The sequence below is a fragment of the Triturus cristatus genome, chromosome 5_2 (genome assembly GCF_964204655.1).
Source record: "Triturus cristatus chromosome 5_2, aTriCri1.1, whole genome shotgun sequence".
In the NCBI taxonomy this organism is placed as follows: domain Eukaryota; kingdom Metazoa; phylum Chordata; class Amphibia; order Caudata; family Salamandridae; genus Triturus; species Triturus cristatus.
This window is the reverse complement of record NC_140588.1, coordinates 1,006,816,278-1,006,843,574: the sequence shown is the minus strand read 5'-3', so window position 1 is coordinate 1,006,843,574 and position 27,297 is coordinate 1,006,816,278.

Here is a 27,297-nt window from a genome sequence, read left to right as displayed (position 1 = left end):
CAGGTAGCAAAAGAGAGTGGATTTGGAAAAACAAAAGTAGCCAATTAAGGAGAATTTGCAAAAATTCAAATTGTTTTCAATGTATTTATGTAGGGTGGTATTGTAACACAAAATTAATGTACAGCTCAGTCCAAACACAAGTCCAAATCCTCACCACTGAAAACCAATGCAGGAAATGGGGTTACTGGTTGACTGGGTGTGAGCCCTGGTCAAGCAACAACCACAAGTCCTCTCAGGCCGACGTCACAAGCAAACCCTAAATTAACCTGTGCTCAACCCCCGGGTAGCTTGACACAGAGCAGTCAGACTTGACTCTGAGGTAATGTGCAAAGTATTTCCGTAATGTAGCAAGGGTCTGATGTGATGCCATGTATCATCGTCGAGGACTCCGTCGATGAGGGCTTGCAATGCGAAGTCCGACGTTGCGCAGGCAGGGCAATGAGTTGGTTTTAAGGAGCTGCGAAGCAGTGATGCAGATTCTGGCATCGTCTGCCATCAAAGAGAGATGCAAGAGCCTGCGCCAAGGATGTATCACACAGTGGAAGTTCTGAAGGGGCTGCAGTCTGCGATGCCGGTCTTTGTGATGAGTTCAATCGATGCAGCAGCAGTGATGCAGCAATTCTGATCTGAGTTGGGGCACATAACAGAGGAGCACATTCATAAAATCAGATTTTGGGGTCGCTCCTTCCCTTTTTTGGTACCTCAACACTGGAATCGTCTGCCCTTGTACATCTGTTCCTGTTCAGAGCTGACTCTTTTTAGAAAACTTACCAAAATTTCGCTGTTCAATCTTTAACCCTGGAATCATCGCCCTGTGAACTGTTATCTGCGGCTACGGCACCGAGAGATCCCCTCAAGGATGGTTCGTTGAGCCTAACAAATTGTTATTATTATTAAGGGTCCAGGACTGGTGTGGTACCACTTGGAAAGGTAGACTCACAGATGGAAGAGTCCAGGTGAAAGGTTGTTGGACGTCTGTTTCGCCCCTGAGGCTTCAGATCAGGAGGCCAGCTAGCCCTTGGAGTCACTCTGGGGTCAAGAGATGCAGGTCCAGTCCTTCTCACCCAGGGAATAGGGGAACAGGTCAGCACAGCAGGGCAGGATTCCTTCGGAGCAGCAGTCCAACAGAGTGGCAGTCCTTTCAGCAACACAGCAGTCCTTCCAGGCAGAGTATCCACAGGTCCAGAGGAGTACTGAAGAGGTGGTGTCTGAGGTTCAATATTTACTCCCAGTTGTGCCTTTGAAGTGGGAGAGAAGCTTCTAGAGATTCCCTTGTAAGGTTCCCAGGCATCCTGCCTTCCCTGTCATGCCTCCATACTAACTAAAGAGGGTATGCAGCCCTTTGTGTTTGCAGGCAGGACACAGCCTATTCCAGTGTAAGCAGGGCTGGGCCCAGGTCCGCCCTCCCATCCTGCCAGTGATGGTCCATCCAGGCACACCTAGGCTTTTTATTGTGTGTGGCTGTTTAGGAGGAATACACACATTCGAACTGTCAGCTACGCTCAATCATGTGACCCTGGGACAGGCTACAGGCACTAAAGGGCTAAAGCAGGAAAATGGCAGCTTCCTAAAACTGGCATTTTCAAAATTGTAATTTAAAATCCAACTTTATCTTGAAAGAGGAATTTGCATTACAATTCCAAAGACAAAAAACATAAACTGGTTACCTGCTCATATTTGGAAATTACAGCTTAATAAATGTGATAACGCAACCCCAAAGTTATCTGATGGGAGTGGTAGGCCTTGCAATAGTGAAAAAGGAATTTAAGAGTTTCTCACTACCAGAACAAGATATTCCCTACTTTTTAAGTACACTACGCCCTGCCTTCTGGGCTGTCCAGGGCCTACCCTACAGGTGACTTATATGCATAAAAAAGAAGGTTTGGGCCTGGCAAAAGTTTTATTTTGCCAGGTCAATATGGCAATGTAAAACTGCATACACACATGCAGCAATGGCAGGCCTGATATGTGTTTAGTGGGCTACTGAAGTGGGTAGCAAAATCAATGCTGCAAGCCCACTAGAGCAAATGGTCCAGCTCTGGGATGCCTTAATCAATGTGAAACCCCTCTTTGGGGTCATGGATTCAATGTCCGAGAAACATAGGGTGAATTCTGAGCAGTCTGGGGCTGCTGCACCTCCTACAGCCCCCAGAACACACTTAAAGCACATAGGTAGTGCCTCTGCACTTCTTGCCACAAGCACAAAACATATGCAGAGTAGCCCACACAGGGATTATAGGGCTCTCCTGCACAATGTTGGTGAATATCTGATGAGTGGGTCAGCTTCGTTATGCTTTTCATGGTGGGTGCCAGGAGATAGGCATTGTCCCCTGTCTGCAATGGCAGCAGGCAGGGAAGAAGGAAGCCGGTGCACTTCGCCCTCCCTCAGACATGGGCACGGGGCAGGCAACACACCTGTCTAAGCCTCACTTTTTATAGCTGGGGATGGGCTCAACGGGACCTAAGGTTTATTCACTAGCCCTCCTCAGTATCGTGGTCCCAGAACCCCATTGTTCAGGTGAAAGCCCTCTGCAAGAAATGAGGCCCCCAAGGTTGATCGTGTTCACAGGAATCACCCTTGTGAAGGAGGCCCAATGCACATCCTCTCCCTATATCTATTTAATCAAAGAAAGATGTGCTGACCCCCGGGCTTTGGCCCACCCCAAAGCATAGCAGAACAGAGGGAAGTTATGGGTGCAGAAATTGGGCACTAATTTTAGCTTGTACACTGAACACACATGTTTGTGCTTCACTCGCACAAAACAATAGGCACACCCATAAAGAAAAAATCTTTAACAGTAAAATGAATACATGTGCGATCAGACCTGTGAAACGCAAAATGAATTCTGGCATTTTGTGACCCATCTCACACGTGACATGCAGAACACAAAGCACACACAGGTAGAAATGAGCAGATATACCCATCCACTCTGAAACATGAAAAAATTAATCCATATTTAATTATAAGCATCAATTTGGAGACAATATTTACTTTCTGAAGTAAAATACGGATCATGCTTATTAGCCAGATTGAGAGCTAAAATGAGTGCTTTAACAAAAATATCAGGTATTAAGACCACTTCATACAAATGAAGAAAACATGCCATACAAGGCTTTCACATCAAGGTTTACCAAGCATAACAAATACATTCTCCACTTCAAACTTTGGATCACTAAAAGCAGAGTTGGAACATGTAGACGTGGCTTAGCAAGTTGGAAAAATATTTGCTGGTGCTGAGACAGACTCCACAGGTGCCCGAAGAAGCCAGGCGTTGTTAACCGTGATGTACCTGAAAGTATCAGCGCAGGCACCGTAGCTCCAGTAGCACCAGCTGTTCTGACGTGTGTCATCGCTCAGATTGTTGATTACAAGGGACGCATTGCGTCGAAGAGCGTCAGCACGCAGGCCGCGTGGCTTACATCTAACAAAGAGGACGTAGGCACTGACGTTGCTGGGTGTGTGCGGGTAAACTCGAGCGCCTGTCTCGTGCTTATTTTGAAACTGCCGTTATTCAACCGTCACTCTACCGAACACATATCAATTCAGCAAAAGTGACAGAACGCAATTGGATAATGAACATCAAGCGAGGAGACAAACTGAAAAATCAATTGTCTTTAGAGAAAGTTAGTGCCACTGAACTTTAATACAAGACAAAGTTTGAAATCGAATAAAATCCTTTTTTATAGCATTACAACAATCAGCTGTGAATCAAGAAGTTTAAGAAAATGCTCCATGTTGCTGCACGTCTGTTATAATTGTCTTGTCTTCGGTTGTATCTGGTAATAGTAAATCTATCTGTTTTAGTAAAACATAAGAAAATTCCACAGAGTCACCAGTCTCAACTAAAGCTTGCAATGAACTCGGGCATACAACTGTACTGATCCACAATTTTTCACCTTGAAGATGGCAAATGTCCCATCAGACGCCGTTCTGATAATTTCCGCTTCATGACATATGTACATATGTACATATTGCTAAACTGAACTTTCCAGGCACCTTGAAACCTGGTAGTAATGCCACACCTCACTGGATCTTGTGTTTCTGGGTGCATTGTGGTCTTCCAGGAAATGCTCTTCTTAAATGTCAACGAGGACTTTGGCAATGACAAAACCATGTGGATACTGAAGGGAAGCTAAACTTACTTCTTGGCATGCGTAATCCATTGTATACCAAAGAAAACAAAGTGCAGGAGGGTCCTTATTAAACAGCGTTCTTAAGGTTTGCAGCCATTACCTCATGGCTGCCAGAGGAAAAAGGCACTGAGGTAAGTACAGAAGGCAAATATATCATGTAAGAAAGTGGCTCTGTATATACTGTTCCCAAATAGGTACAGTGTGCACAGAGTCCACAGTCCCCAGAGGCTTGGCAGAGGCTAAAGTTAGATATAACATTACTATCTAAAGTGGTAGCTTGGTCGAGCAGTAAGGCAGTATCAGAGGACAGTGTAAAGCATTTGTTGTACACACTCAGTCAGCAAATGGTCTCACACACTCAAGAACTGAACTCTAGGCCAATGGTTTGTATATAAAAATATATAGTTGTTTTATTTTAGAACCAACAATAGGTATCAAAATATACTTTCTCAGAAAGAGATGCTTTAGTTAAATACTTCCAATAGGCAATAGACTTTTGAATGCAATAGTTACAGTTGTTGCAAAAGGCAACACAATTCAAACACAATTATAACATTTAGCTCAACGGGAATTTCTAAGTAAATGCAATTAATTACTTTTAGGATTACTTTTCTAACCACAGGACTGGATCCTTGATTCAGTACATTTCCTGGAAACAGGTGAGTAAATACGTTTTGGTTACAGGTATGTTTTTAAGGAATATTATTGTATTTTAAAAGTTGACACAAAAACTTTCTCACATAGAATCACCAATGTTATCCTATGGGAAGAAATTCACTTAGCAGGTAAGTAGGGTTATCTTTACTTTTTCTTACTCAGTGTTGGATCCTGGATCCAGCACTGGTGCATCTCCTCTAAACAGTTGAAAGAAATCGTTTTTGTTATACAGGCGATTTTTAAGGAATATTTGTAAGTTTCAAAAATCGATACTTGGAAGAATTTCTGGCAAAAACCAGGCAATGTTATCCTATGAAGGAAAATCAAGTTAGCGGTTCGTATGGTTGTAATTACTTTTCAGGGTCAGTGCTTGGCACCAAGATCCAGCACTGGGATCTCTCCTGATAACAGGTGAGTAATTTCGTTTTCGTTGATCGGCTGATTTTTAGTGAATATTTTAAAGTTTCATAACTCGACACTTAGAAGAATTTCCAAGTGAAACCAGTGAATGTTACCCTTTGGAGAAAAAGTGAGTTATCGGCTTTTGGGTAAGTACTCGACTGGCAGAGTTAAGGTTCTGGGCATAGACTCAGGGGTCTCCCAGGGTCAGGTAAGTACAGTTGTTACACCCTCAGCGGCACAGGGGCAGCCGGGTGCAGAGACAGTTAGGCCCAATGTTATCCTATGGCGGGCAGGGGGCCTTTGGTTGGTGGCTGCTGGCAAGCAGGCCATGTGGCTGTGGGAGCTGGGCTCCTGGTCACTTACTCAGGGCAAGTGGGGAAGTAGATTAGGATAGATGTTGCACTTCCAGGGGCACTCGGGCGGCTGGGTGCAGGGTGCTTTTGAGCCGTTGGGCGCTCAATGGTTTTCTATGGAGAAGCTCAGTGACGAACAAAGGCTGCAAGCTCGGGGACGAAGATTCTTCAGGTGCGACCACCACTTCGAGAGGTAAGTTGGGAAGCTGTAGGTTAGGTAGGCACCCAGGAACTGGGCACAGGGGGCCGCAGGGCGCCGGGTGCAAGGGTGTCTTTTCACGTCGGGGAATCTTACCCTCAGCTGGTCGCGGTTGGGGGCGTCTCTGGTGTTGAGGCTGCAGGCGTCGTCAGAAGCGTCGAGAAGGGTCCTTGGGTGCTGGATTCGGGGTCACAGTTGCCGGGGGGACGTCCTCGTTGTCTTTGTCCACTCCGGCACAGGCCAGGCTTGGCGGGTGCAGAGTGTTCAGGAGTCGCGGTTCCTGGCTGGTGCCAGGGGTCCGTTACTTGCTTTGAGCAGAACCGCTGCTCGTGGGAGTCCCAGTCTTTTTAGAGTCACAGGGCAGTCAGGTCCTCCGGGGTTTTTGAGGTTGCTGACCACTGGAGACGCCGGGGTTTAGCAGGAGCAGGTTCGAGGATTGACAGGCCTGTAGGGCTGGGATCAAGTGAGTTGGTGTTGTCCTCTTGTTAGCAGCTGCACGGCAGTTCATCTTTCTTCTTGTTCTTCTTGCTTGTTTCGGAATCGGGGTCTGAGGATGCCCCTAAATACTAAATTTAGGGGCATTACAGGTAGGTAAAATGCAGAGACCAATGGGTCCCTTCCCTGGGGTGGGTACACCCCCTATCCTGCCACTCTCCAGTGGGAGGGGTGCAGGATCCTAGTCCTGATTGGGCAGGGCTCCCCATCTTCAAGATGGCGAGAGTCCGGAGATGTGCTTCACCTCGCCTCCCCCACCTGAGGGGTTGGGTTGGCAGAGGCTGCCACACCCCCTTTCCTCCCTTGGGGTTTCCTGCCAGTCTTCCTGCCAGAGTGGGGGTCAGAACCGGTGGGGGCCACTTGCTGAGTACAGCAAGTGGCCTGGAGAAGCTCACAAAGGCGGCATGCCTTTGAAGCTTCCCCTGCCCATCCTGGGGGAGGAGACCTAGCCCCTTGCCCAGGATGTGCATTGATGCAGGCCCAGGAGACCGGATGGCACTCTACCCAGGGGTCCAGCGACATGTCTGCTGTGTGGCAGCCTAGGCAGCCCCTCAGACAGGATGTGGATTGTAGGTTAGGTTCAGCGGGCAACTCTAAGTTGCCCTCTGTCGTGCATCTTACATTAAATCCCACACTGGCATTAGTGTGGGTTTAATGTGCTGAGAAACTTCTCAGTCTTCAGTGTAGCCATCATGGTGCTGTGGAGTTCGTGTTGACGACCTCCCAGCACCATATACTCTTAATGGCAGCACTGCACTTACAATGCCCAGGAATGGACCTGGGTACTGTAGAGGTACAGGGCTCATGCACCTGTACCCACACCACTGGCATAGGGAACCCAGCTAGAGGGGTGACTGAGGTATGCCAGGGCAGTGTGTGTTGTGGGCACGGCACACAGGGATGTGTGCTATGTCGACTCTCTGTTTTGTTCTGCACGAAGACACTCAGCCTGCAAAGGCAGTGTGTGTGTCAGGGTACAGGGCCTCTAATGGTGGCACAATAAGTGCTGCAGCCCTAAGGGGCCTTCTCTGGTCACAATGCCCTGGGTACCTAGGGTACCATTTACCAGGGGCTGACATGTGGCCAGAGATGCCAATTGGGTTTTGGCTTCGTGCAGTTTTTAGGGAAGGAACATAGGCCCTGGGTACCTGATTGGCAGGAGCCCAAGGCACACTCAGTCAAAATACATCAGCAATTCAGCAAAAAGTGGGGGCATACCATGCAAGAAAGATGCAAGTAGTTGGTCTTTGTTGGAGCATCCATGCACAGTCAAAGCCAGATCTGATACAGAATCCCCTAATAGAACTTAGAATACAGTACAAGGACTAACAATGCTTGACCAACAAATATGAAAGTAAACACCAGTCATGTTTGGAAAGTACATGCCAGTACAAGAAACTTGGTTGCAGAACACAGAACCCATAGAATGTGGAATACATAACCTACCACATACCTCCCTTCCTCATAAAAAGAAAACAATGCAAATAAATAAATACATTTAAAAAACAACAAATTAATGCATAACAATATCATCAATATTTTTAGGTAACCTAGTATTACTCTTGCTATTTTCCAAAATTCCTGGTAACACATTTGCCTGGAGTGATTTCTCCAATGTCATTTGAAATATTTCCTATAACAGATTCACAACCAAAATCATGTTATACACTTATACTCTCTTTATTAGTATTCACCCTAGCCAATCTAGAAAGGCTCCACCATGTGCCATTATCAAGCAAAGCTGACATTCTCCCAAGTTTGATTATGTTCCATAACTTTTGAAATCGGGAACATACTTTCTGAACATGTCCAAGTGGCTTGATTTTAACCTCATCCCTAACACATAATGTAGTTTGTTGGAACACACCTACTTTTGACTTTTTATTCCTTACATTTCAACATTAGTCAGGACTAAATCATATATTTTCTTCAAATTGCATGTCATCATGTAGGGAAAAAAACAACCTAGATTCAATTCCTGTCTTGGTTTTCTCCCTTTAAGCAACAGGAAAGGAATAAATCTAGTGGTACAATGTGGTGTGCAAAAATATGACCAAAGCAAATCTGCCACATTTTTTTAACATCGATTCTAGCCCTAAGAGCCAGCTGGATGCCCTCCACCAATGTCCTGTTAAATCTGGCTACCAAACCACTCATGTTTGAGGAATATAAAGGTGTCTTAATATGATGGATGACTACACTATTAAAATAATTAACCATTGTACTGGATGTAAATTTGTTCCATTATCAGACACAAGGGAATCTGGAAAACCTTCTCTTCTAAAAACGTCTTGAAGGAAATCAATACCAGATTCTGTATTGGGTTGTGAAAGTCATCTTAACTCCACCCATTTTGCGAAATAATCAATAAGTTCTGCAATTTATAAGATTTTCCAGATCCAGTGCCTTTATAAGGATCTAACAAATCTATAGCTAACTTTGACCAAGGTTTATCTGGTAAAGTAGTTTGAATGCGCTCACATTGTTGGCGTTTCAAAACCATGTCAGGATTGAAACACAAAGGTCAATTTTCAACAAACTTAACAATTTCACTGTCCATGCATGGCGACCAGAATAATGCTCTGGCTTTTTTACTAGTACTAGTTTGACCCATGTGACCCACAAGAGCTATCAAAATCAGTTTGTTTCTGATGCCTTTAAGTGGAACAAAACATCCCCTTTAACAATCACACCATTTTCTAAAAACAAATCATCCCTAGCTTTCCAAAATATTTGAAGCTCTTTCGATATGTGATTTTCCAGTGGCCAGCCTTTAAAAATGTACTCTTTGAGCTCTCCAAAATGTCATCATTAGAAACAGATACAACCACTCTTCTTTTGATAAGGATTGTCCTGCCGAAAGCACTACATCCTCTAAAGTTGCTAAACACATTCCTCTTATGGTTGCATACCAGGGTATGATAGAACCTCACCTTACAAGCAGTCAAATCTTACATTTTGTGTCCCTGGTATATACATCACAGTACAATTGTGCTCATACAATTTGGCAAGCAACCTCACTCATCTAGATTAAGCTTTTCCCATTCCATGTTTTTAGACTAATGATATTAAGAATCAACCTTTGCCTTCAATGTCCTGCCATCAATATTGATCTTGCACATTGGTGGCACATAAGGTTCTACATCCACTTCACTCATTACATTTCCATCAGCAACCATACAGGCTTCCTGAATATTATCACCATGACCAGTCTCAGCCGCAACACAACATTTTCTCACACACAACACAACTTGATCTTCAGAAATGTCATCCTCTGCTCAATTCTCTTGGACGCTTGACACTCTCTTGGCCGCACTTTGATAAACAACCCAAAAGTGGCCGAGTTTTTCAAGTTTAAAACATTCTTTACTCTTAGCTGGACATTACTTAAACTGTGCAGCATATGTTTTTGACCCACAATGGTTGCATGGCAACTTAGCATTCAGACGTTTCAGTAAATTTCCCTTATAACCCATGGGCCTGTTAGCATTTTTTAAGGTCAATGCAGTCACCCCCACAGAAGCACTATCGTAATAAGTAGTTTAAAGAGTTGATAGATAGCTCCATGCTCTAGGCAAGGTTGATCGATTCTTGACATGTGGGGTTGCATTGGCATAAGAGTTACTCATGAATCTTTAAATGGGAACCGCAAATGATCAATTGATCTCTAACGAATATGTGACGTTACAACACGATCAGTTATATCGTGGTACGTTACATCGCAGTTATTACAACGCAAGTCATTACAACGACTTGCGCTAGATGCGCTGGACTTAGGAATAGTGTGATTTACCATTCCAACTCTAGCCTGTGTAACAGTATGGAAGATGTTGGAATAGTAAATCATACTATTCCTTAGTGTATAGCGCCACGACTTGCATTGTAATGACCGCGATGTAAATGTATCGCGGTGTAGCGACCGCGTTGTAAAAGTCGTTCGCCATCTCTAACATATGTCTCTACTTTCACTCCAAATGCACAGTCGACAGCAAGAATCCTTAAAGCGGACACATAAGAATCCACAGATTAATCCAACAATTGTTGGCGTGTATAATAATTAAACCTCTCCAACACTATGTGTGGCTCCTCACTGAATCACTTTTTCAGCCTATAGAATGCATCTGAAAAACAATCATAGTTACCTGCTTCAACTCTTTGTAGCAGTGCCATAGCAGGTAAGTGTACAAAAATATCTTCAGCATCTATACCTTACACGTTTAACAGTAAAGCCTTCTTTCTTTCAGGGTAAAAGGTTCTTCCATTAATGGCTAATAAATAATTCTGAAAATGTCTGAGTCACTTGTCCCATTTCATGCTGGGTTGATTGGGACCACTGAAAAATGAAGGAGGTGGATTGTCACATGTAGTAGTCATAGTGATATAGAACAGGAAATGCAAGGACACGCAATGGTAACTGTGACGAGTTGGCACACCAGTTGTTGTTGACGGCATACGCGCTGGAAAGGGCCGACCCCCACGCTCACGCCAGTAGGTGGAGCGCGTAGATGAATAAAGGTGGGCGGGACCGCAATAGGCAGTCCGCGCCCGAACAGCAGTACAGTGTGGGTGTGTAATTATTTGCAGAGGCCCCTATGCGCCACGTGCCCACTAAGGTTCAGTCCTGCACCACGGGACGTAACATTGCGACGAGGAGCGGAGCGGCCCACTCTCCAAGTGGCACACAGCAGAGAGGAGCAGCAGTTCTCCCCTTCATTGTACAGGCCACACAGACGCCAAACAAGCAGCAAAACGCATGGTACAGGTCACCTTCACGTGGCAAGGAGGCCCTTCATCTGTAAAGAAAGGCAATGGCACAGGAGCAGCACCAGAGCACGGTGTGACTGGGCAGAGCACGCCCACATCGAAGCGGGTGAGTCGCGCACAACGAGCGGAGGTGGCAGCCATACTCGCTCGGCGCAGCAAGATCGGCCACATGCTAGAGGGCCGCGCCTACAGGCGTTGAACACACAAGACCTAGAGCATCAGCACTGTTTTTTTGGGGCACCACACCCTCGCTGGGTCACACAGTCAATTCACCTGCCTGAATTATGGGGGACGAGGAGGGCGCTTAGCCCTCAACGAGAGCTGCAATACAACACCCCCCTACAGGTGTCCTGCCTCCTTTCAGCGAGTCAGCAGACCGCGCCACTGCGTCGCCGAGATGGCAAGTATGGCTCGGCCACCTGGAAAACAACTTCATTGCCACCGGGGAGATGGACAGAGCTGTCAAGCGCTCACTACTTCTCCACTATGCAGGGGAGGAAATATACCTGCTCTTCAAACATCTCCCCAAAACGCAACCCCCGGACAATTATGCGGCGGCGGTGACAACGTTGAATGCGCACTTTGATCCTCAATTAAACCCAAACTTTGAGCATTTCAAATTGAGGCAAGCGAGGCAAAGGGAAGGAGAATCAGTAGACTCTTTCGATGCAAGGCTGAGAGAGCTCACCAGCACTCACCTCGTGGGAGACAGAGCGGCAGAAGAGATCAGAGCACAACTGATCCTAGGGATCCGCAGTAAGGTCCTGCGAGGCCTCATCCTAAGGCAGCCGAACATACCAATGAACGACATACTAGTGTTAGCACGTTCCCATGACCTCTCGGCTGCAAGTGCGGAGGAAATGGACCTTGCGCTGATGCGCAGCACAGAAAAGGACATGACTGTCAAGGCTAAGCGAGCTGACGCTGTCAGAGTGCATGACAAAGCCACCAAACCAAGGGATCACCCACCACCTACCACAAAAAAGGCCAATGTGGATACTGCAGGTATGAAGAACACCCTCCCTCAACAATGCCCAGCCCAGGGTAAAACGTGCACCAACTGTGGCATTGCGATCCATTTTTTTGTCAGTCTGTAGAAGGAAGACACAGCGGAAAGAAGGGAGACGGCTCAAACAAATGCAGAAACTGGCTCGCCAGCTGTCAAGCGTCTCGCTGTCGTCCATGCCGGGACAGAGGAAGACGGAACAAACAGACGACACCAGACAGACGACACCTCGTCTGATGAAGGAGAAACGTGCCTGGTTTCTTTCACCCAGGCACTGAAACGACGCAGACGTTCCCAGCCCTGATGCACTGTACGGATAGCCAGGTCGGACGTCAATGCAGTGATCGACACGAGCTCGTCAGTCACCGTCATGGGAATCCAACAATACCACAAGCTCAAGCCTAGACTAGAACTCCGGCCTTCGAAGACGAAAATCTTCGCTTATGGAAGTGACTCACCGCTGCCCCTCCGAGGTAGAATGATGGTGCCAGTGCGATCCAAAAACACCGAAATCATGGTTGACATCCACGTCATCAACCAGGAGGCAGATACGCTGCTAAGCCGCCATGCAGTGGAGGACCTAGGACTGCTAAAATTCACCAGAAGCGTGCAAGCCAAGCAGACCGAAGAACTAATCGACCAGTTTGAGGACCTGTTCAAGCGGCTGGGGTGGATCAAGACAACCCCAATCAAGCTGCACAGAGACCAAACCGTCATGCCAACAGCGCTGAAGCACAGGAGAAATCCTTTCCACCTCCGACCGCTGGTGGAAGAAGAGCTACAGAAGCTGGAAGACCACGGGGTCATAGAAAAGGTCTCAGGGCCCACGCCCTGGGTATCGCCCATGGTGATCGCTGAAAAACCCCGCCAACCAGGAAAATAAGACTTTGTATCGATATGCGCCTTCCCAACAAGGCCATTCGGCGCAAACGCCACTTCACACCAACCATGGACGATATTGTATCCGGCCTAAATGGGGCTAGGTGGTTTTCTAAACTAGACCTAAACGCCAGCTACCACCAGCTGGTGCTCGCCAAACAGAGCCGGTACATAACCACGTTCAGCACCCATCTTGGACTCAGGAGGTACAAACTTCTAAATTGCGGCAAATCGTCAGCTGCCGAAATTTTCCAGAGTACAATCAAAGAGATCCTGGTCGGACTGCCTGGCATGTTAAACATAACTGACGACATCCTCATCTACTCGCAGTCAGCTGAAGAACACTAAAGGCACCTGAGAACCACACTGCAGCGGCATCAGGATCACGGAGTTACCCTACATCGGGAGAAGTGTCTACTGATCCAGCAACAAATAGAGTTCTTTGGCTACACTTTCACACAAGAAGGAATTCAGGTCGACCCCGGAAATCACAGGCCATCACGGGCGCGCTAGCACCACTGACAGTAACGGAGGTCCTCAGGTGCCTTGGGATGGCCATATACTGTGGCCGCTATATCCCAGACCTGGCCACAATCGCAGAGCCCCTCCAAAACCTCACCCAAGCAGACGCCTCATGGCAGTGGGGTCCAGCTAAAGAAGCGGCATTCCGCTGTGTCAAGAATGCTCTCCTTGACCACACCATGCTCGTCTATTTCAACCCCACCAAGCGAACTGAGATATTAGTGGACGCCAGCCCTGTAGGTCTCGGGCCGTCCTTACTCAGGAGCAAGAACCAGGATGGTAGGCCGCCTTAGCCTATGACAGCAAGGCGCTCACCCCAACTGAAAGATGATATGCCAAGATTTAGAGGGAAGCCCTAGCCATCCGCTGGGCATGTCAGCACTTCCATTTGTACACATGCGGACACCCGTTCAAGATCATCACGGACCATCAACCCCTAGTGCCGTTATTCAAAGGTTCAGTGCCCCACCCGCTGCCACGAATTGAACGGTGGGCTATCGGGCTCCAACAGTATGAGATGGACATCGCATACCGGCCGGGCACCAAGAACACTGATGATTTCCTCTCGAGGCACCTAACCCCAGTGGAAGCTACAGGTAAGGGGGCTGAGACCGACCCCACCGAAGCCCACCTGAACATGATCTCTGCACTCACGTGTCCCCGAGCACTGACACTTGAGGTGGTAACAGTTGCAGCGGAGGCAGACCCGGTCATTGCCAAAGTCCGAGCAGCCGTCCAAGGGGGAAACTGGTATCAATTTCTACGGTCGGCCAACGAATTGACAGGCCCAGAGAATGAAAGCCTAATACACATGTGACGAGTCAGGAACGAGCTGAGCGCTACCCAAGGAGGAACCCAAGACCCAAGAGGGTCGAGGATTGTCATCCCAGCGTCTCTCCTTGCGCGAGCGATGCAACTTGCCCGCGGAGGGCACCTATGGGTGGAGAAAATGAAAGCCTGCATGCGAAGGTTTGGTTCCTGGGGATGGTTGCCCGAGTCGATGATACAGTCCGGAGGTGCCCTTCCTGTCAGCTGACGAGTGGCCCCGGGAGGCCTGCGTCTATCCGCACAGAAGAGCATGGGCGACGTCCCTGGAAGAAGCTAAGTGTGGATTTCGGGAGCTTCCTGGATGGCAGAGTCACCCTAGCCCTGATCAACAGCTACTCGAAGTATCCTGTCGTGAAGGTAGTCAACTCAACAGCTTTCTCCCATGTGGGCCCAGTACTGGAGAAGATATTTGCAATATTTGGGTGTCCCGAGGAACTCAGGAGTGACAACGGACCCCCGTTCCAAGGGCACGAATTCAAGGAATTCCTTCAACGCCACGGTGTCCGGCACAGGCGTATCACCCCGCAATGGCCCCAAGCAAACGTTTACATCGAACGCTTTATGAGAACCATCAATAAGGCTCTTCGCATTGCCGTAGCTGAGCATGCCGATCCTGAACAACACCGGCAGAAATTCACGCGGGAATACCCAAGCAACACTCAGAGCTCCACGGGCCAGGCACCATGGGCGCTAATGTTTAACGGGACTCGCCGGGATGGCCTCCCTACCGCATTGGGGTGGACACCCCCACCATTTGGTGAAGAAGGCGCACTCAGGAGGAGGGAGAAGCACAACCTCACGGCCAGCCAGGCCAGGAGAGCTAGGTCTCGTCAGCTGCCCTGGGGAGACATCGTTATCATGAAGGACAGGAGGCCCAGAGGGAAATTCCAGACTTGTTACGAACAGGGGTACTGGACTGTGACCGACGTGAAGGGAACCATGGTAACGGTCAGCAAGGAAGGGGAGGCCTTGACCCGGAACATCTCCTGGTTCAAAAAAGTGGACAACGCCGCTCAAGGTACCGAAGCCCCCAACGACTCTGGAGAATAGAGAGGCAGCCAAGTGGAGTCCGGAGAGGGGGGGGCCACAACTCAAGGCTTAACTTCCCACCAGGAACTCAGGAAGCAACCCAAGAGCCCCCGGAGACACCACCCCCACTCCACGAACCAGCTGCTGAGCACAAATCCAGCCGTGGCCAGTCCAGGTATGCTCTGAGAGATAACCCCCAGCCGAGCACTTGCCTGAAAGACTTTGCCTGCCAAGTAAGTGATTTGTGAGACACCGGGGAGTCAGTCAAGGACCTAGATGGGATGGGATGTGACGAGTTGGCGCACCAGTTGATGTTGCCGGCATACGTGCCGGAAAGGGCCGACTCCTGCGCTCGCGCTGGAGGGCGGATCTCGTAGATAAATAAAGGTGGGCGGGACCGCAATAGTCAGTCTGCGCCCGAACAGCAGTACAGTGTGGGTGTGTGATTATTTGCAGCGGCCCCTACGCGCTGCACGCACGCTAAGGTTCAGTCCCGCAGCACGGGTCGTAACAGTAACAAATTTGTCTGAAAATAGGTGTAAATATTTAAGTGAGAACAAATTTGCTCTTTCCCCTTCCCGTTGCCATTGTAAATAAACTCAGTGTGCTGCTAGTGACTAACTACGATGTATGAGAACTGAGGAAACAGGCAAATATGCAGTGCGTTATCAGCCAAAACAAATATGCAGCCAAAAGCACAGCTCAGAAATATATCCCCAAAAATGGCCACCGAAGCGTACGTGCATAAAGCATCACAATGTGGCTTCCCCGCATGCGACGATGCACGTTGCTTGAGCAGTGTTCGAGTACGGTTCCTCGCACTTAGCCACTACATTTCCCCCCATGCACGATGCTCATGCTCAAGAGCAGTTGTGCTTGTACTGTTCCTCGCGAGTTGTTGCTCTGCATGCACCAGTCCTCGGGCCCAGAAGAGCTTCCGCTTGCACTCCTTACCTCAAGCTCCTAAAAAGTGGTGACAAGAGCCCTCAAAAACTCTCTCTGTGATGACTTCCTCAAGGGGACATGCTGCACGCACCTACCTCGTGTTTTCCGAAAAGCTGCCATGAACTGTTTTTCCCCAATGGCACTGTCAAACACCGATCCGAAGGCACTTTTCAGAATATGATGATAAAATACACTTGGATGCTCCCTCTGGATTCTTCTACCACTCGTCACCAATGTGAGGTAAATAGAGGAGGCACCTGCAGCAATCATACGTGTAAGAGTAGTGGGTCTTTACTGGAGCATTCATACACAGTCAAAGCCAGATCCAACTGATACAGAATCCCCTAACAGAACTTAGAATACAATCCAAGGACTAACAAAGCTAGGCCAATGAATATAAAGGTAAACACCAATCATGTTGGAAAGTACATGCCAGTACAAGAAACTTGGTTATAAAACATAGAACCCATAGGATGTGGAATACATAATACATAACCTACCACAGGCACTGATGGGGTCAAGTCTGTAAAGGCAGCACCCTTCAAAATGGACCAGAAAGTATATACTGTGCTCACTGGATTGTTTAAATCTTGTCACCATTGTTTGTAATGATGAATGGAGGCTGGTCAGGAGAATGGAGACACACACAGACACTCGTAGGTCACATGCAGGCTTTATATACACGCAGTAGTACAAGTGAAGCAGACAGCGACCCCACCATGCGAAGGTGTTGCACATAGCTCAGCCCTGGTCTAACTGCTTCGGGCACACCAGCGCAGAACTGCTAGCACCTTACATTCTGTGATCTCATGGGGAACCAAGAATGCAAGATAGTGCACCTGGGACTGCGGTAAGCAAGGATGCCACAATAATCTTTTAAACTAACAGCAGAGTTCCATGCGGTTTGTTTTGTGTTTCTTTTCTTTTACAAGGTAAATCTTTAAATAGACACATCTCTGGTCCCATTTTGCCAACTGTCCTCATCTTTAGCTCCTGATGGCCTTCCCTAGCTACCAGTAGCGCTTGTTTTGGGCCTGATGGCCTTTTTGCATAGGGGATAAGGGTTTTACTGATACCGGTGCCAGACCTGTCCTTTGCTCCTGGTGCTATTCTCCTGCTGGTGGGGGCATCTTGCACAGCCCCTTAGCAACCGGCCAGCAAAACACACTCCCTGCCACAGTCCTCTGGACTCAGATCCTCCTGGATTCTTGAAAGGCACAAGTGTGACAGTGGAGTATATAGTCAGTCCTCAGAAGTCCCAGGGGAGCCATTCAGAGTCTCCAACAGGTCATTTGCCCCAACAGTTCTTCAGAGGGCATAACAGGGCCAGTGCCACTGGCTCTGGAGAGTCCCATCCTATTCCCATGGGTCAGCTGGAGTTACAGTCCTCACTTAATCCTTGTTGGGCATCAGGTGACTTCTCCTTCCAGCTCAAACTCCTCTCACAGTTGTTGCTCCCAGGTCTTCTCAACTGCGTCTCCTTTGTGCAGGGGCTTTTAAGTGGGCGTGGAAAGTTTTAAGGGCCAGGCATCCTTGGCCAATCCTAGGATGCCAGATCATCCCCTCCACCCCTCTCCCAAACATCCTGCACAGCATTATGGAACCATCCAAAATGGTGACTTTGCGTTGTCTCTGGTCGTGGCTCCTCTGAGATCCTACCTGATCCCTCCCTAGTTGGAACAGCTGCCTGCTCCCTTCCCACCAATTCTTCAAGGTTCCATAAGTCAAGGCTTCCTCCTTTGTTCGATGGGCCTGGCCTGCTCCATCCCAGGAGTAGTGTGACAAGTTGATTATCAGACGCAGAACTGTTAATTGGCCTTTTTGTGGGGAAGATGTTGATCCCTGTGGTGGGGAGCACAGTCATAATTTTGGGCCAGGAGGAGGGACAAAGGCCTTGAATCTGATTGTGGGCTGAGCCAGAGAAATATGACAAATCCTGAAGGGTCATAAGGTGTGTATTTGGGTTATTGGGGATTGTAAATTCAAACTTGGGGTGCATGCTTCTCCCTAGATTAAGGCTTCCCCGCTTTTCTGTATTTAGCTATGATTTCTCCCTCTGGACTTGCAGGTTGATGCTTTTTTAGCGCCAGGACACCTAACAGTAGCAGTGCGCTTTACAAATCCCAATAACATAACATAACATAACATAACACCCTATTGGGGTAAGTGGAGCATAACTTGCTTTAGGGCAGATTTTGCCTATTATGTGCTCACAGTGAAAACACCACAGACCTCCATAAGCACTACAGACCTACACTATGGATGCCAACTCACTTTATAATGCCTACCACAGGTCAGTACTAATCTCTGCAAATTCCCTTCTGTGAGACGCTACTGGTGCGCAGATACTGGCTGCAAACTATGTTAATCTCACATGCACAGCCCAAACACATGTGCACACGTGTGTTCACGTGTAACCAGCCCAGAGCCTCTTACCCTAGCTGTGCAGCAGCAGCCTTATCTTAAAAGGCAAACACTGGTGGTTCAAACGCTCAGTCCGATTACCATGAATTTAGCATGAGTGAGACTCAGAAAGTGAAAGGAAAACGGCAGTCAATTCTGAAAAATTCTGGTGGACTAAATGAGTGGAACTCATTTCCTACACCAAGGAACCTCATAAACTAAATTTTTTTAGCTAAGCCTCTGGAGAACTTTAGTTGCCAAAACTCAAAGCTTCAGCAGTATCTCAAACTCATTGTACCGTGCCTCGAGGAACTTTCTCCAGCCGCAACATTCACTTTGCCCCGAAGGAACATTTTGACATTCATATTTCATAAGGTATAATTGTTGACCAGGGTGAACAACTAAGCTGTAACCAAGCCATGCTCCACTGCAGACTGAAACGTTGTGTAGTTTTCGTTCACCCACGCCCAATGACAAACATTGATAACGGTTAATCTTCAAAAATTCATATCTCCATTTTGCTGTTCTGAATTTTGCGGTTTTGGTCCTGCAATAATCCTGACATATTTCTTGTTTTTACAAAATTGGTTTGAAAATGTTACTGACTAGTTTCTTGACTTTAATGTTGTTTTGGTGTTGATTAAATATTTTACCTGCATGTCTATGTCTTTTTGCCATATGAAGGGTAAGCCCAATTTTCTTGTTGAAACTGTGTGTGTCTGTGTAGGCACTAGTTGATCGACTTTGTTGGAATTCATACCTTGCTCCTCCCCAGCTAAGAATCCAGGACCCCACTTACGGAATGAGTGAAACTACTCCACATTGCAGAGCTTTGACTCGGTGAGTGACGTATTCCAATTCATAAAACTCACACTCTGTGCTACCAGCACACCTTTGTTCAGTGCACAATTTAAAATAAATAAACAGATAAATAAATAAATAAATACAGAGACCAAAGCTTGTTTTTAGAACCATATATTTGCTGAGTGCTGGGGTTGCATAATGCCTGAGATGCCGAATACCACCTATGACTGAATACTAGGTTGCAAGATGCTAGTCCGATTCAGTCTTATGCCCATTGTTATGTTAAGCAGATTTATCGCCCGGAGGGTATCGTGGTGCTGAACAGGTGTGTCTAGCCACACCTAGCGCCTAGTGAGACTACTCGAAAAGCCAGTCTTCACAGGGTTACACAATAAAGGGGTAAACCTAGAAACATCACTAGGACCTGGGTGAACCTCGGTACACAAGGGGGGTGGTCCTGGTGGAAGAACAATATTACATAGACATCAACTTCACCTGATCAACCAATTACAAACAATATTTATACATATTGAAATGTTTAATTGAGGTTGAACATATATATCATCATGTTCAAAACACATCATATTCATCAAACAAATGTTATGCATAGGTGCCCCTGACAGGAGAGGGGAGAAAAAGGTGCATCAAGGTGCAGACGTGAGGGTGAGTGATGGAGAGAGGGCAGTGAACAGTCTATACATCAAATACATAAAAAGCCTGTCCACCCTTAACCAAGGCTAAATTATTTACAGAAACAGAATGTCAAAAAGGATGCGGTGAAGATTTCACTGTTGTCCACATTCAATACAGAAAATACAGCTGTTGGCGTTTCGACCCCGGGTTGGTGTAGGAAATTCTGCTCCTTACAAAAGGGTCTTCATCAGGACTATGGGGGGGGGGGGGGCACCTACAGGTAATTAGAAAAGGGACTTTTTATTGAGAATTGAGGAAACAAAACAACAAAGACACCAATAATAATAAATCAATAAAAAACAAAATTACAGTGACTCGTGCCTCAAATCAGCATAGAATAGCACAATACAAAATTGCAATCAAATACAAAAAGACAACTACAACAAAAAAGAGAGCACAACATCAAAACTACTCATTGAAGATTAACCAACATCATCAGCAAAATGAAAAGACAGGAAAGCAGTCGGGGTTCCAGTAGTGAAACTGTGGGAGGTAATGACCTGCAATTATGGGCTGTGCCTAGGAGGAGCCTACTATATATCAGCTATTAGACGGTATTGGAGGAGACTGCGGGCGAAGAAATAGCCTGTGACGTAAGGAGTGTGCGCTGCAGGTGCGTGCGATAAATGCGTCAAATGTCCCGGGGCCTGGAAGTGGAGGGTTGGAGTGAAGCGTAAATCTCAGATTGTATGCTACAGTACGCCAGACTCCATAGCCAGGCGGATTTGGTTGGATGAGCCCTCGCCCCCCCAAAGGATAGCAATTTCACTCTTGTCCAACAGTAGTGCTATCGCTGCAAAGCGTCGATAGCATAGTTTAATTCGTTGAACCAGTCCTAACAGTCCTAGCTCCGGGGGGGGGGGGGGGGGGGGGGTACTTGGGGTGTTTCTATTATTTGTGCCCGTGTAGCAAAAGTTTCCTGCCAATAAGCTAAAATATGGGGACAGGACCAAGCCATTAGAGCAAAATCGGCATCTAAGGCATTGCACTTGGGTCAATTTGTCGGTTTAGAGGGGTCAAACTTAGCCAGGTGACGAGGGGTTATGTAAATTCTATGTATGAATTTAAAATGAAGCAATTTATGCCTATGATTAGGGGATACCCTCTGTGTTTGTGTGAGACAAAAGGTCCATTCTTTGTCGGTCAATAGATGTCCAATGTCTGCTTCACAACGTCGCCGGAGTTCTCTGTCCTGCCCCACCCGGAGCGCCAAACACGCCTTATATAGTTTTGTGACCAGATGTGACCCGGTGTTGTCAACGATAAGGAGGGTGAGGGGGGAGAAGTCACCAAACGGGGCAAGGAAAGCGGAAAAAGGTGGCACAGAGCGTCCCCTGAAGTCTGGCCACATTAAGAGGGTCTACGCCAGTGAGCCCCGGGAGCTGCGTAAAATCAGATAATGTACGTGCCCGGCCGTTCGGGAACAGGGAGCCAAAGGTGTCCAACCCGAGTTTGGAGAAAGTGGCCAGAACCCCCTTATCAGTGGTGAGTGGTAAGAACGGGTTGTTAGCAAGCAGGAGAGCGGGTGAATAAAGGGGACCAGACCTGTACAGTTGATTCAATTTTCACCAGGCCCAGCACGTAGTAGCCAAAGGTTGAATGTCCTGAGTGTGGAGGGGAATTCCCTTCGAGAGCAGTGATGCCAATGGGGTCGGAGTAGCCAATTACCTGTCCGTCTTGTTATAGGGTATTCGGGCATCCGGGTGAAACCAGTGGTGCACAAATTGGGCCTGTGCTACCAGAAAGTATAACTGAGGGTCCGGAACCACAAACCCTCCTAGTGCATATGGGAGTGTAAGAGTATCCCAAGCGACCCTAGGTCTACGACCAGCCCAGTTCAGTCGAATAAGACCGCGTAATTGAGTAAAAAACGCGTTGGTAAGTGGAATGGGCATGGTGCGGAAAAAATAAAGGAATCGGGGTAGCACCTTCATTTTTATAAGGGTGAAACGGCCTGCCGTAGAAAGGAGAAGTTGGATCCATTGTTCAACTTGCGAAGTAAGATGGTCAATCACAGGCCTGTAATTTAATTGCAAAACCTGGCTTTTGTCCCTATGAAGGTGTACCCCAAAATACTTTGTGGTCTCCTGAGCCACCTGGAGGGGGTACTCTGCCCCGCCTGCGGCCGCCGCATCCATGATGGGGAACAGTACCGACTTCCCCCAATTGATCTTAAGGCCTGACATAGAGCCGAAGCGCTCGATTTCCTCAATTAGCAGCTGGAGATTGGTTTGGGGATGGCGGACGAAAAGCAGAACATCATCCGCATACAAAGACATTAGGAGCGGGCCATCCGGGAATTGCAAGCCACGGAATAGGTGTTTTTCTTGAAGATGGCGGACCAGAGGGTCCATTGCGATAATAAACAGGAGCGGGGATAAGGGACACCCCTGACGGGTGCCACGGGTATTAGTGATGGGAGGAGATAAGGAGCCATTAACCAGAAGGCGGGCCGTAGGGGAGGTATATAAAAGTGCAATCAAAGCTATAAAGTTGGAAGGGAGGCCAAGCTTACGGAGCGACGCCAAGAGGAAGGGCCATTTGAGAGAGTCGAAGGCCTACTCTGCATCTAATAACGCAACTGCGGCTGGCGTGGTGGGTTCGATACGGTTGATGACCGAGAAAACCGTTCGGAGATTAAGGGCAGTGGAGCAATGAGGTATAAAACCGGACTGCACCGGAGACAGAATTTGATCCATTAATAAAGAAAGGCGCAAGGAAAGCATCTTGGCAAAAATGTTACTGTCAAAATTAATGAGGGATACAGGAGGATAAGAAGAGCATTGTGTGTGATCTTTACCCGGTTTGAGTAGTAGGGAGATGGCCCCTTCGAACATGGTATGAGGGAGAACACCCGATTCTAGTGCCTCTGCAAACACCTCCAAGAGTTGAGGAGCCAGGCTATCTTTGTACGCTTTATAGAACACCCCTGTGAGGCCATCAAGGCTCGGAGCCTTGGAACTGGAAAGTTTGTCAATAGCCAAAGAGATTCCCTCGACCGTAAAGGGGTGTGCTAAAAAATCAGCCTGACCTTTGGTGAGCCAGACCATGGCTACTTCCTCCAAATAGGACAGGTGCTGCGTAAAAGTATCAGGTTTAGGTAGAGATTAAAGTCCCCGCCCAAAATGAGGACCTCGTAATCATACCGATTGATGAGGGCATGTAGGTTACCGAAGAAGTCCGGGTCATCTGTGTTGGGGGCATAGACATTGGAGAGGAGGACCGTTTGTCCCATAAGTGTTCCCCTGATTAACAAGTAGTGCCCCTGGGATCTTCTGCCTTGTCTAGGAGGGTAAAAGGGAGGGAGCTGTGGATCAACGTGCACACCCCTCAGGAATAAGTGCTAAAATTGGAAATGAACCTGTTTGACCCCCCCCAGGAGGAAGCAAATGGAGGGGAGCCCTGAGATGGGAGGTGGGTCTCCTGTAAAAAAGCTATCTTCACCTTATGCCGTTTCAAATATGCTAAGGCCAATTTACATTTCCTCTGGTTGTTAAGCCCCCTAACATTTCACGTAAGCAAATTAACCTTCACCAATGAAGCCATCGCCATTTCCTAGAGAAACCCAAGTGATGTGTGTACATCCGGTATACCAACAGCCTCACACAGGCAATTAAAGTGGGAAACCCACTTGTCAATACAGTAAAAGTAAAAATAATCACAGAAAACATACAAAAATACACATCAACTTCAACAAAACCCACCACCCTCAAGCCCCCCCACCCTCCATCCACACCTGAGCCCTCAGGTCCCGAGAATTGGATCCCACCCTCCAAAAACAACAACAAACCCCATCATAGATGTAGTCGGACAGTGGCGTAACGAAACTTGAGGGGGCCCCCCTGCAAAGTACATGGAGGGGGCCCCCCATTCTCCTCGCCAGTCAAGAGCCCTCAGGCTAGCGACCCGCCATACTGCAGGGGCTCACCCCAGCCATAAAAAAAGGATTCTGGTTCCTCTATTGGTCACATCCGCCCTCTCATCGAGCGATTTACATACATCAGTAAATGCTGCTGCGCCCTCCAGCAAAGTTACATAACACTGCCTCCAGCCGGCCCACCAAAGACATCCTCCTACTTGATGAGCCACCTTCAAGCGAAGCCCGCTCAGTTAACCACCTCCAAACTCAGATCACTGCCGTCGTGCCTGCTACTAACGCATCCATTGCACTCTACCCTCACCCCTATGAAACCCGCAATTATGCTTTTCTGCCCGCCTTTAAAACCACCCCTCGGATGTCACTGCAAACCTGTGACCGCCGCCTACTGCTCCCCTGTCCATCACCCACAGAAAGACTGATGACCGGTCACCATCTAACCACTGCCTACCAGTAAAGACAGAGCCTTTCAGCTGCTGGCCTCCCCAATGCCACTATGGAAGTTTTAAAAATGTTGAAAAATCTCTGCAACTGACCACCTCAAAACATTTCTTCCTGCTAGCCTATACGGCATCAAAGCCGTTCCTGCTACTTTTCATCCTCTGCATGATGCACACAATAATATCAAATGTACAAAGGGTCAGATTTTTGTTTCCTCACGCCAACATTAATTTACACTATGTACCCCACTAAACCATACCTGCTGTCAAAGGCAAACCAGATCCCATATGTAGCACCAGTCAACAAGTACCCCAAGGACAAACACCAGAGAGAATGAGCGATTCATGAATTCAACCTACAATGACAACGTAGCATTTCCCCACCAACTGTCAGCCCAGCGAAGTCTGCAACCGCACAGTAGCCATCAATACCAGCAACGTCTAAAGCGCATTTCCACTTCCTTTCTTTGGCAGCTCCTGATACATATACGTATGCCTTCTGGGCGCCATCTACCACAGACCAAAGCATTCTTTGTGTCCCTAAGACTAACCGAATGCTGTCGGTGAACGCTTCTCTTCCCCCTTCCTTACTAATAACTAATGGAGGATAACGAAAAAAAAATATAGTATTTTCTTATGCAAATAGCGTATCAAGCACTTGCTGCCCGCAGTCCTCGCCAGATCCACCCAAATCAATATTCTGCTATCGCACCATCCTGTCACCCCTATTATTATCTGAAGATATTTTTTTATCCCTTCCTTGAACTGGGAAAAGCAATACTTTGCACAAAAACAAGTCCCTTTAAAACCTTTGCTACTTACAGACTCGCAAAGCACTTCCTTGTTTTACTAACTGTTGTAAAGCAAACGGATAACTCATTCTAGGATTGGGATTGTTGTTTAGAGGTGTGGAAGTTAGTACTGAGACATAGGATGATTTTTTGCATACGCTCGTTCTTCCCTGCATGCGCACACAAAGCAACATTACAATTTAGCTAAACAAATTGTTCAGAAATGTACCGGAAGGTAAAGAAACAGCCCAAATAATTTTTACAAAGAAAAATAGACAATCGTCAACTTTATACCCCATGACATAAAAGCCTTAGCGTGCACAGCTTGCTCAAATCCACGCTACCAAATTCTACCAAACTCAGCACATTTGAACATCTCATAATTCCATGCCACACAATTCAACTATAAATAATTTAACCCTATATTCCATACCACATAATTACAATCCTAAAAATGAAAAAACATATATTTCTACTTCACTCCATACCACATAAGTCCACATCACATAATAACATTCCACACAACTTAATAGCACTCCAAACCACATAATTACACTCCACACAACAAAATTTAAGTATACATAATTCCACTTCAACCTATATAATTATACGTCACACAACATATTTACACTCAACTTTAAAACACAGAATTACCCTCCACAAAATACAACTCTGCAACATGCTACATAATTCCACTCCGCACAATTATACACCACACCATGCCACATAATTCCACACGTCTCACAATTCCACAATTCATCCCCACACAATTCGTCACACATAATTACTCCACATAATACCACTCAGCACCACATAATTAACCTCCACATAATTATGCTCTCATCCATATTGCATAAATACACTCCACATAAATCTAGTCTATGCCACGTAGCAACATTCCACATACACTCGTTCTTTCCTGCATACGCACAAAAAGAAACATCACAATTTAGCTTAACAAATTGTTCAGAAATGTACCGGAAGGTAAAGAAACAGCCCAAATTATTTTTACAAAGAAAAATAGACAATCGTCAACTTTATACCCCATGACATAAAAGCCTTAGCGTGCACAGCTTGCTCAAATCCACGCTACCTAATTCTACCAAACTCAGCACATTTGAACCTCTCATAATTCCATGCCACACTATTCAACTATAAATAATTTAACCCTACATTCCATACCACATAATTACAATCCTAAATATGAAAAACATATATTTCTACTTCACTCCATACCTCATAATTCCACATCACATAATAACATTACACACAACTTAATAGCACTCCAAACCACATAATTACACTCCACACTACACAATTCAAGTACACATAATTCCACTTCAACCTATATAATTATACGTCACACAACATATTTACACGCAACTCTAAAACACAGAATTACCCTCCACAAAATACAACTCTGCAAAATGCTACATAATTCCACTCCGCACAATTATACACCACACCATGCCACATAATTCCACACGTCACAATTCCACAATTCATCCCCACACAATTCATCACACATAATTACTCCACATAATACCAATCAGCACCACATAATTAACCTCCACATAATTATGCTCTCATCCATATTGCATAAATACACTCCACATAAATCCAGTCTGTCACGTAGCAACATTCCACATAACTACACTTCACACCATGCCTCATAATACCACTCAACATAATTTTCACCCAGCAGCGAACACTTCCACGTCACACATTTCAACTCTACACATTTCCATTCCACACCACATAATTCAACAACAAACTACATAATTCAAACCAACAACAGAATTACATAACACACCACATACATCCAATCTACACCACTAAATTCCACATCATGCTATAATATTTAACAGCACACCACATAAGTAAACTCCACTACATACTACTCCACAACGCAAAATACCATTCCAGATAATCTCATTCCAAGACACACAATCCCACTCCATGACACACAATCCCACTCCACATAATTCCAGTACACTCAATACCACACAATTACTATCCACATAATTACATTATTTCGCTACACAGATCCAATCCACACAATACAATTCCACAGCT